We start from the raw sequence: 12,495 nt of genomic DNA on the forward strand, positions 1-12,495 counted from the left end.
CAGTTATATGTATAAGAATGTATATATACACATTCTTCTTTCATATTATTTTCCATTATGGGTTATCACAAGATATTGAATATAGTTCCCTGTGCTATACAGTAGGACTTTGCTATTTATCTCTTTGTGTGTAATAATTTGCCTCTGTTCATCCTCAGCTCCCTCTCTACCCTCTTCCACCCCCCTCCCTGTTGGCAACCACAGTCTGTTCTCTGTGTTCCTGATTTTGTTTCTGTTTCATAGATAGGGTCATTTGTGTCATACTTCAGATTCCACTTATAAGTGATGTGTAGTATTTGTCTTTGTCTTTCTGACTTAATTCACTTAAAAACAATTTATTTTAAAATTTAAATCAAGTTCTAACACCCCCTCCACTCCCCACCTCTCCTGTCCCTCTCTCTCACTCTCTATTTCTCTTTACATTTTGTATGGAGAGTTTAATCTTATATCTAAATCATGTTCTACTATACTTCTTGTTTCATGAATTATATTTTCCTCACTTAATAATATCTCTAGAGAACTTCCCACCTTCATGCACATAGGTCTGTGACCATTTCCTTACAAGCCCTGCAGAGTCAGGATGTACTGTGTTGCATTTATGCCAGTGTTTACATTTGTTACTGGTCTTATCTGCTCCAACACTGCTGCAATGAACTTGCTTGAACTTTCACATCAGGCACCTGCAAGTATATCTCTAAGGTCAAAATTGAGACAGGGAGTTGCTGAGTCACAGAGACCATTCATTGTTTCATTCTAATAAGACATTGCCAACATTGGACTGTGGAGTAGCTATGAAAATTTACATTCACAAAAGTGATAAATAAGAGTATTCATTTCTTTGCAACATCATCCAAATTTTATATGCGTTTGTTACTCTGATGAGTACAAAATTGCATTTCTTGGTTCTAATTGGTATTTCCTCCTTCCCAGGGAAGCTGGGCATCTTGCCATGCATTCATTGGTCATATGTATTTCATTTTTAGAAACAGGACTACCTGTTCATAACTTCTGCCCATGTTTCCACTGAGATTTTTAATTTCTTTTTGAAACAAATATCTTTGTATGTTCCAAATAATAATTTTGCTTTGTTGAAGGATACCCTTTCATAATGCATTCAGACAGGAACCACAGATGGTTTACTTTCCACATCCAAATCAAGTGGTCTTGGATCTTGTATGAGTGGGATGTCCTTCCAGTCATGATTCATTTAGGAAGAGGAGCTCCCCAATCCTCCTAAGGCTGCCAGTGGGGCAATATATTGTCTCTTCTCTCAGATGCTAGCACCCTGTCATGTGATGCTTGGCCCAAGGCAACGAAACAGAGGGGCCAACCCATTCAACTCTTCTCTGCTATCCCAGACAAGCATCCAGATGAATGCCTTAGATCAACTGCCTGTCTGCGTCTCTGCTGTCTGCTCTCTGGGCTGGTAGCACCTCCAGAGGAGCTCCATCTTTTCAGCCATCCTCCCTGCACACACTTGAGCCTATGATTTCCATTTCTTATTGGATCCCATATTCTTTTATCCTTTCAGGAATCTTTAGAGTTTCTCTCTCTCTCTCTCTTTTTATTTCATTTTTTATTTGTTGATATTTAAACAGGGAGGGCATCCCCCATGGCTCAGTGGTAAAGAATCTACCTGCAGGAGCTACAAGAGAAACAGGTTCGATCCTGTGTCGGGAAGATCCCCTGGAGAAGGAAGTGGCAACCCACTCCAGTATTCTTGCCTGGAGAATACTACGGACAGAGGAGAGTGGCAGGCTGCAGTCCCTGGGGTCGCAAAGATTCAGACGTGACTGAAGCAACTGAATACACACCCATGGAAATAGAACTATATGAATGGATTCAAGAGATGGAATAGCAAGCTTAAGGGCCTTGAGGTGGTGTCATGCTGACCTTATTTATTTTTTTTTAGCTTTGTGAGGTCTGATTGGTGGCTCAGATGGTAAAGAATCCACCTGCAATGCAGGAGACCTGGGTTCAATCCCTGGTTTGGGAAGATCCCCTGGAGAAGGGGATTGCATGGCAATCCACTCTAGTATTCTTTCTTGGAGAATCCCCATGGACAGAGGAGCCTCGTGGGCTGCAGTCCATGGGGTTGCAAAGAGTTGGGCTTAACTGAGAAATTAAGCACAGCACAGGTCTGATTGACAGCCTCGTCCTCTTTTCCAGTGTGGGCATGAATGGTGTGTCTGTTTGCATGTATTTCTTCTGTAGTTACTAGGTATATTGGATGTTGCATGTGTGTTTATTCTGACAGCCATCTTGTACTGGAAGTGTTTTGTGATTTAAAAATGTCACTAAAAAAAAGAAAGCTCAAGCAAGCACACAAACGTGAAAATCTTCCTACTGTGTCTTAAAAATACAGTTATTTCATTTAAAAAATATTTTTTACTCAGCTACAGCACTGCTCTTGGCCCTTTACAGGGTGTCGAGGTCAGAGGGGTGACTAGAACCCAGCTCTCAATCTATGAAAACTCAGAGTGGAAGGAAGAAGAGGAAGAGGCATGGATCAGCTACACATGCTTCAAATATATTACATCAGGGGTATTACCCAGAAGAAGGTTCTGCCAAAAGCTCTTGCCTAATTAGTAATTATAATCAGGCCTCTTCCACAATAATAACTAGACTATACATTATAATGAGCAAATTCATATTCATCAGCCCATTTATTCTGCAAAACAGCCCTGTAAGGTAAGAGCTATTTTTGTCCCACTCTGCATATGGGAACTATTTTAATACTCTGAGCAGACAGTATTTATCCTTCCCATGCACTATATGCCATATGAAAAGAACAATTGGTTGACATCTTGCTATGGCTTCTATGGGGAAGTTTGGGGCCCAGAACAACTGGGAAAACCAATCCTCCTCCCAAACCTATTGATTAGAGCTAAGGCCCACACTTTGTCAATTATACCATTGCTCTCCTAAGTATTTCCTATGTGCTAAATTGTTAAATGCTCACTGTATCCTGTGAGGGAAGTGCTATTATAACTGCTCATTTTCCTAAGGCACAGAATAGTTAAGTAACTCACCAAAGGTAACACAGCTTGTTAGTTTTTAAATTTAGTTTTAAAGTATCAGGTTAGTTTTAAAATTTATCTTATTGAAGTGTAGTTGATTTACAATGTTAAGTTAATTTCTTCTGTACAGCAAAGTGATTCAGATATATATATATATATGTATATATATATATATATATATATGGCCTTTTTCATTATATTTTCCATTATTTTTTAAATTTTATTTTTTTTTCTTTTTTTAACTTTTTATTTTTGCTTTATTTTACTTTATAATACTGTATTGGTTTTGCCATACATTGACATGAATCCACCACGGGTGTACATGCGATCCCAAACATGAACCCCCCTCCCACCTCCCTCCCCATTTATTTTAAAATTATGTTCAGCTTTTTATTTTTATTGGAGTACAGTTGATTAACAATGTTGTGTTAGTTTCAGGTGTACAACAAAGTGATTCAGTTTTACACATACATGTATCTGACTTAGGAAGTGACAGGCTTTGGACCCAGGCAGTCTTTCAGAGTTTACACTCCAAACCACAGGTAGGCAAACTACAGCTGCTTTTGTTCAGTCTTGAAGCTAAGCATGGCTTGTGCCATTTTCAAGGTGTTTAAAAACAAAGACAAAGAACAACCACATGTGATCAAGCTTAAATGGCCCACAAAGCCTAAAATATTGACTCTCTGGCCCTTTACAGAAAAATGTTACAGATCTGTGCTGTGAACCAGAGAGTGTTGAATTAACCCTGAGCCAAATTCTTTTCATTATTTAATTTTTATTGGAATACGATTGCTTACAATGTGGTGCTAGTTTCTGCTGTACAGCAAAGTGAATCAACTATACTTATATATTCACTCCCTTTAGGATTTCCTTCCTGTTTACACCACCTTCTCTGATAGCTCTCTATCCAAAGCTCATCCCAGAAGCAGGTTTGATTGTGATCAGGCTTCCCTGGTGGCTCAAATGGTAAAGAATCTGCCCACAATGCAGGATACCTGGGTTTGATCCCTGGGTTGAGAATATCCCCTGGAGGAGGGCATGCAACCCACTCCAGTATTCTTGCCTGGAGAATTCCATGAACAGAGGAACCTGGTGGGCTATAGTCCATAGGGTCACAAAGAGTTGGACACGACTAAGCGACTAACACCTTCATAGCAGCAGAGTATGAAGAACATTACTGTTCTTCATAAAATACCAGGAAGAAACAACACTCGAATATAGAACATTGGTTTGGCTTTCCAAGTTCTTTTATTGGCTGTACCAACTTACATTCCCATCAGCAGTGTAGGAGGGTTCCTTTTCCTCCACACTCTCTCCAGCATTTATTATTTGTACATTTTTTTTTTTTGATGATGGCCATTCTGACTGGTGTGAGGTGATACTGCATGTTAATTTTTATTCTCTAATAATTAGCGATGTTGAGCATTTTTTAAAATGTGCTCATTGGCCATCTTTATGCCTTCTTTGGGGAAATGTCTGTTTATATCTTCTGCCTAGTTTTTGATTGGGTTGTTTGTTTTGTTTTGTTTTGATAGGCACAGGGAACTATACTCAGTATTTTGTAATAAGCTGTAAGGGAAACGAATCTGAAAGAGATACATAACTGAGTCACTGCTGTACATCTGAAACTAACACAACATTGTAAATCAATTATACTTCAATTAAAAAAAAAATAATCATTTATATTGACTTTTTAAAAAAGGAGTCAAGCCATTCCAGGGAGACCAGGGCAGTTTTACTCACAGCAAAGAGGCCACACTCTCCATAAAGTTCAATTAAGGCTTGTATTCAAAATTTTGTGTGTGATGTGATTACATATATAATTCTGTTGTGTGTGTACTTAGTCATGCCCAACTCTTTGCAGCCCCATAGACTGTAGCCTGCCAGCCTCCTCTGTCCAAGAATTTTCCAGGCAAGAGTACTGGAGCAGGTTGCCATTTCTTGCTCCAGGAGATCTTCCTGACCCAGGGATCAAACTCATGTTTTCTGTGTCTACTGCATTGACAGGAAGATTTTTTACCACTGAGCCACCTGGGAAGCCATAATTCCAATGATAGAATTATATTTAATGAGACATATTTACTGTGTGGGTATATGTAATTTTGAAAGTATGAGTGTATATAGGGTGCACATTAAATATGTGTGTCCAGACACTTCCCTAGCAGTCCAGTAGTAAGGACTCCACATTTCTACCACAATGGCCCAGGTTCGACCCCTGATCAGGGAACTAAGATCACATACACTGCACAGTGTGGAAAATAAATAAATAAAGGGGTTCACATAAGTGTGTTATTTGTGCATATACATACATATCTCCAGTACTTTGGCCACCTCATGAGAAGAGTTGACTCATTGGGAAAGACTCTGATGCTGGGAGGGATTGGGGGCAGGAGGAGAAGGGGACGACCAAGAATGAGATGGCTGGATGGCATCATGGACTCGATGGACGTGAGTCTGAGTGAACTCCGGGAGATGGTGATGGACAGGGAGGCCTGGCATGCTGCGATTCATGGGGTCACAGAGTCGGACACGACTGAGTGACTGAACTGAACTGAACTGAACTGATACTATTTTGCATGTGCACATATTTCTCAAAGTTGGACTCTGGAGCATTGTCAGAAAGGTAAATTATAAATGCTTGAGTTATCTGTAGGAAACTCAGAAAATGTAATCATCTAGCAAAGGTACATCGTGCCCAGTGCCTCATGCAATTAGGGCTGCTAGCACATTTTATTTTTCATGATTTCTCTAATCATATGCAGTTCTTCTATAATTAACTGTGTTCGGTTTTTGAATGAGTAAAGAAAGTATTAGCTGAGGGCAAAGACTCGATAAGACGCACACAAATGTGTGTGCCTCTCTGACATGTGCTGATCTTAAAATCAGCAGCTATTTCTGTATACATCACATATAGCAAGGCTGTGCAGGAACCAAGTGACTTGCCTACTCATTGTCTGTCAATTACCTTGTAGGACATGTATTATTAATGGCAGTCACTGCTTTCTGACCTCTTTGCAGTGATCCATTTCTATCCATTAAGACATTACATTATCCACTTTAGCAAAACATGAATCATAAATGAAATATTGATTTAAAAAATCACAAACTGCTTTGCATTAAAAAAAAACACAATTCCTATAAAGCAAAACTTCTGCTAAACTGAAATAAGAATGCAGACAATTTAAAAGGCACAATGCTGTTCTAGGACTTCATAGTGATCCAAAAACATGTTCATGTGTCATTTCTTTTTATGATAACTTTATTTTTAAGATCTTAAAATTATTTGTTCTTCAAAGTTGTCATTACTTTATTGCATACAGTTGGAGATATTTGTGTCCTTTATTAAATTAAAGAAGAATATATATTAAAAACCACAAATCTCTTTTCTGGATGCTCAGTGGGAGAAATTAGGTCTAAGTTTCAGAAGCAACAGTGAAGACAGTTCATCAGGAGGATGGTTATAGGGTAAGGTGCTATTATCAAATGTGTAGTAGCTTTTAATACTGTTAATATTCTTTGCAGAAGAATGAAAGAAATTTGATCTTCGGTGACAAGCAAGATGCTGGATATTTATGGAAGTATAAACTTGGCTCTCTACTTGGGATAATGTGAGACAAGTGGTTAAATCCATCATGAAATACGATTGACTCTTTTGAATAAGACTTCACCCTCATCACTGGAGAAGAATTATGGTTTATGCAGAAGTGGTTAGTTCTGTCTTCATAAAAATAACATGTAGTGCTAAGAAGCTCTGTCTCTGAATTAAATATTAGACTGAAAGGATGTTGATGGCAAGGATGGGATGATGAATTCTGGCCATGTTCTGACTTCACTTTTAAAGCATGGAGAGGTCCTTAAACACATAGAGTAGATGCGGTTCCCTCAAGCTCAGACTCTCTTATGGGAAAAACAGATCTACAGCGGGTATCTCTATCTGTGTCTATGTCTACACAACACCACACAGAAAAGATGCACACCAGACAGTACAGGAGCTCACTCGCCTGCTAAGACATCCAGGTGAGTGGATCCTCAGTACAGATGCTTATACACTCGCTACCAAAGTCTCAGCGAACGTGGAGGAAATGAATACTTTGACCCATGGGCCACAGTCCAGTAAGGACTTCCGCATTGTGGTCTATCGCTGGCATTCATTCCCTAAGCGTCTGACTTCCCAGAGAAGAGGCAAACCTGAGATTTGAATATTCAGCACTCAATGAGAAATGCTCTGGGTCAGTTGTGCTAGGCACAAAGGAGAAAGTAATACTGGATATTTTAAGGTCTTCTCTGGCTTAAAATTCTGACAGTGCTGTTTTCTCGGTCAAGTATACTCCATCAGGAAATATCATTGTGGGTAGATAATGAGAAGGAGGATGACATCACCATAATGACTGAGTGAGAGACTAGAGTGGAAAGAAACCGGAGGAAGAGAGGAGAGAAGAATAGGATGGGGGTGGGGGAGAGAGAGGGGGAGAAAAAGAGGGAGGAGGAGAGAGGGAGCCCTTGGGGGATGAGTACAGACAGTTCAGCCGAAGGATGTGAGCAGCATCATGCATGGGAAATTGACTGACTGAGATGCAGGGAAATAATTGTGGGTTTGAGGTTCAGTGGATTAGGAGCAGATTTTAGCTAGTCCTTAACCACATGCCAGAGGATGTAAGATAGAGGGTAATCTGCCACCTTTACTCCTACCGCCCTTACTCTGCAGAAGGACCAATGGTGGGACCAAGGATTGAAATTTTCCCGAGGGCTGAAACTCAATGGGAGGGTCTGAGAGACGACACTGCTCTTGCAGAAGCCTCGGGTTGGGGTGGTGGTAGTTAGGTGTGGCTGATGTTTTTCCTGTTAAAGGAGCCCATGGGGAATTTGTTAGCTCAAGTATATTTCAAACTGGTGAATCAATAGTCAGGACCCAAGTGTTCCTGTGAACTTCTCTAGGAACCAAAGTTCGATTATAAGAACAACCTGTTTCAGAATGCGGGTGGTGGTTTCCAGAAACATCAATCAAAAATGGAAATTAGAAACTTTGAGATGTAAAACCATCTATATTTCATGTCTTTTAACCCGAACTTTTATTAGGGTTTGAATTTCCTTCTTGAAATACCTGAGGCCAGGAGTTTCATTATACCTCACAAGTAGTGAGGTATACCATCCCATCCCTAGATAGTTCAAAGAGATGAGTTGGTTTTATTCTTGCCATCCTCCTGCTCTCATGTGAAAGGGAAAGTGTTGTTCGGACACTCAGTCCTGTCCGAATCTTTGTGACCCCATGCACTGTAGTCCGCCAGGCTCCTCTGTCCGTGGAATTCTCCGGACAAGAAGACTGGAGTGGGTAGCCATTCCCTCTTCCGGGGGATCTTCCTGACCTAGGGATGGAACCCAGGTCTCCTTGCTCTCTGGGGCTGCACAAAATATATATAGGACTTTTTCACCTTGAGAGACACCTCAGTATTTGATAACAGTGATTATGTCTTCATTACATTTTTTTCTTTCCTATCCCAGGCTTCTCATTGCCTTTAGATATTCACCTTGCCATTGAGTTACACATTATATTATTTATCTAACAATTAATTTACATAAGTAACACAGTCACATATTTTTACATAAGTTTTGTCGACTAAAAAAGATGTACAACTTGAGAGTTGCGAGTTAAGTTTTATTGGGGGCAAAATGATGAAAGTGAAAGTGGAGAGTGAAAAAGTTGGCTTAAAGCTCAACATTCAGAAAACGAAGATCATGGCATCTGGTCCCATCACTTCATGGGAAATAGATGGGGAAACAGTGGAAACAGTGTCAGACTTTATTTTGGGGGGCTCCAAAATCACTGCAGATGGTGACTGCAGCCATGAAATTAAAAGACACTTACTCCTTGGAAGAAAAGTTATGACCAACCTAGATAGCATATTCAAAAGCAGAGACATTACTTTGCCTACTAAGGTCTGTCTAGTAAAGGCTATGGTTTTTCCTGTGGTCATGTATGGATGTGAGAGTTGGACTGTGAAGAAGGCTGAGAGTCAAAGAATTGATGCTTTTGAAGTGTGGTCCTGGAGAAGACTCTTGAGAGTCCTTTGGACTGCAAGGAGATCCAACCAGTCCATTCTGAAGGAGATTAGCCCTGGAAGGAGTGATGCTAAAGCTGAAACTCCAGTACTTTGGCCACCTCTTGCAAAGAGTTGACTCTGATGCTGGGAGGGATTGGGGGCAGGAGGAGAAGGGGATGACAGAGGATGAGATGGCTGGATGCCATCACTGACTCGATGGACGTGAGTCTGAGTGAACTCCGGGAGTTGGTGATGGACAGGGAGGCCTGGCATGCTGCGATTCATGGGGTCGCAAATAGTCGGACACAACTGAGCGACTGAATTGAACTGAACTGAGGACTTCAGCCTGGTAGGCAGCGTCTCAGATAGCTCTGAGAGACTGCTCCGAAGTGGTCATGGGGGAGGTCAGTACATATGGTTTTGGTGAAGGGGGAGTCAATTCCACGAAGCACTCATTTTACAAAAGTTTTTTTTGTTATTCGTGAGGATCTGATGTCACCATGAGGGGATTTAGTGCTTCTCTAGATATGAGGAGATGCAAGGATTGAGATCATAAAATTGTTCCTAAAAATATCCAACTATCTAAAGACCTGTCCCACCAGATTCCTTGGAGCACAGAGTGCCTCAGTCTGCCCTGCACTCCCTCAAGGGCTGTTGAAGGTCAGTAGCTACAGCAGCATGGGGTTCAGTCTCCATAGAGGCAGATGGCAAGTGTCTTTGTTGTTCAGTTGTTGGCAGTGCTCTTGGTAAGTGCCAGTTTGTAGTTGACAGTTTAAACAATAGAGGCCAAATCCAGAAAAAAATGCTAAAATCCCTCTTCATTGCCCTTCACCCCACCACTTCCTATATTTTTCTTGAGAATGAAACACTTGTTTTAACAGTTTGATGTAGCTCTTTCCAGCTTTTTTTCCCCCCATACATTTACATTCTATATGAGTATGTACACAGAATGTTGCAGTTTGTACTTGTTTTTATTTAATGGAATTATATTACAGGTTTTATAGATTTCCATTGATTTATTTACTTCCATTGAGCACTAGTTTTAGAGATGATAGTATAGCATAACTTACAGACATAGCTCATTCTATTTAATGGCTGCAAAAGTATCCCATAGTATGACTGCATCATAATTTATTGAACATTCCTTTATGGCTAGCCCTTTAAGTGCTTTTCAGTTTTTCACTGTTACAACCAAGGCTGAAATAAATATCTTTGTCCATGTATCTTTGTACATATGTTCAGATATTTCTTACAAGATAGATTCGTAACAGTAGAATTGCTTATTAGAACGATAAACTTATAGCATCTATTTTAGCAGCCTCCTATTATTTCTATAGTCTTGGTGCTAATTTGCAAACCCATAAAGAACAGAAACAGTCATCCATTTTCACATGACCACACATCTTCGTCTAAGATGACTAATATGGAAAATGGTAGTAGGAACTATCAGTACAAGAGAACATGGGCTATATGGCATAGGCTTCAGGGCCAGATGGTGGTGAGTTCTATGTTGAGCCTGAAGAGATGGCAACCTACATTATGCAGTAGTGAAGCAGGTGGTCAAGCTACTTCCCTGGTAACTCAGAAAGCAGGTAATATATCACATGAACTGAGGGCTTTAGGCAAGGGTGTTGGAAGCAGAATGCTAGTAGCAAGCCTTGGTGTTATTGACTCGAGGTGACAAAATGCTAGAGTAAAGAGATGAACTCATAAAATGGCTGCTGCCTTAAAGGGACTAGAGTCTAAAAATTCCAAGATTGCAAACTGATATATACAAACAGCTCTTTTTCATCTTCAATTCTTTGAACAATGAAGACCATTAGCATGTAGTCTTGTCCAAAAGCAAGGCACACATTCAGCACCCTGAGGCAAGGCATTAAGAAGAACCCAGTATCCCATGTGCAACATTCCTAGAAAAATGCACAAACTGAATGCACTGTGACTAAACAGACAAACCCAAACTGATACATATTCAACAGAACAACTGACTCATACTCTAAAGAATAATGGCATTAAAGACAAAGAAAGGGCACGAAAAACACATGACAATTAAATGCAGTCTGTGATACTGGATTAGACAAATTACATCACTGGAATAATTGGATAAACTTGAACATGGAGGAAATATAAGAATAGTACATCAATGTTGAATTATCTGAATTTGACTATTATACTGTGGCTATGTAAAAATATATCTTCATTACACACTGAAATACTTAAGTGCAACATCATCAAAGCAATTTCCTCTCAGATGGTTCAGCAATAATGATGTGTGTATGTGTCTGAAGCCAGCAAGCAAGAAATATCTAAAGAGAGAGAGAGAATGTGAATGTGACAAAATATTAATAATTCATGAATCTAAGAAAAGGATATATGGGGATTTCTTATACTATTCTTACTACCTTTATACAAATTTGAAATTTGTGAGAAAAAAAAACTAAACCTTGGAACAAGGTCACAAAATCTTAGATTTGCTACCTTTCATTAAAAATCTCTGAATAAAGTAGCACTTGATAAATCATTAAATTGGATGTGACTTAAGGAAGTGAGAGTAAGGGTGTGGTTCTTCCACAGAGGTTCAATACACTTGAGATGTTCATGTATAGAAACAATTTGGGTTGTCACTATTGGCGTATGGAGCTGAGTGAAATCAAATAGACAAAAGCCAACTGACTTCTTGATGAGTCCTACTGTCACAGAAACGCCAGCCTTGCCTGAGAATCTGATGGATCAAAGCTCAGAACCATCTTGTCTCCAACCCTCCAGGAGCAAGAAATTGGCAGAGAAAGATGCTCAGCATCTCAAGAGTGTTTATTCCTCAATGGTCTTTTCAGATGTGGTTAAGGAGAATATTGGAGCATGGACTTCCTGGAGCATGGAGCTAAAAGGCTTAGAAAGCAATGAACCTGGACCCAGACAAGGAATGTTCCCTGTCCCCCTTGTATGGAACCCTTGCAATAGTTGTACAATTTGACTTCAGAATGGCCACGGACAGCTAATTGCTATGAGCCTCCATCTTTCTGAAGGTGGATGTTCATGGTGGTTATTCAGTTCTGGTCTCACTAATGTTTGCTGAGTTTGGGATGCATAATGTGTCCTTTTGCTTCACAGGACTCTTGGGCAATAGAAAGCATGAGAGGAAAAAAATAACATGCAGTTCTGAACTTTGAGCCTAATATAGTGATTTCCAGGCAGTTGGGAGTTGTTTCTCTTGGGAAAAGGGTGATGAGGAGATTCGATATAAGAAGAGGGCTGATGAGTCTGTTGGATTATATCATCTTAAAAATATTCACCGAGCCTTTTAATAAAATTAGATATCTAGCCTATTGATGCTGGGCTTGGCCATTTGCTTTCCTTTGGTAAGGTAAATATGAGCAAAAGTGATGTGTGCTATTTCTGAATGAAAATCTTAACAGTAATATCCACTTTTGCCAATC

This window comes from Ovis aries, unplaced genomic scaffold, assembly GCF_016772045.2.
Source record: "Ovis aries strain OAR_USU_Benz2616 breed Rambouillet unplaced genomic scaffold, ARS-UI_Ramb_v3.0 scaffold_85, whole genome shotgun sequence".
Taxonomy (NCBI): domain Eukaryota; kingdom Metazoa; phylum Chordata; class Mammalia; order Artiodactyla; family Bovidae; genus Ovis; species Ovis aries.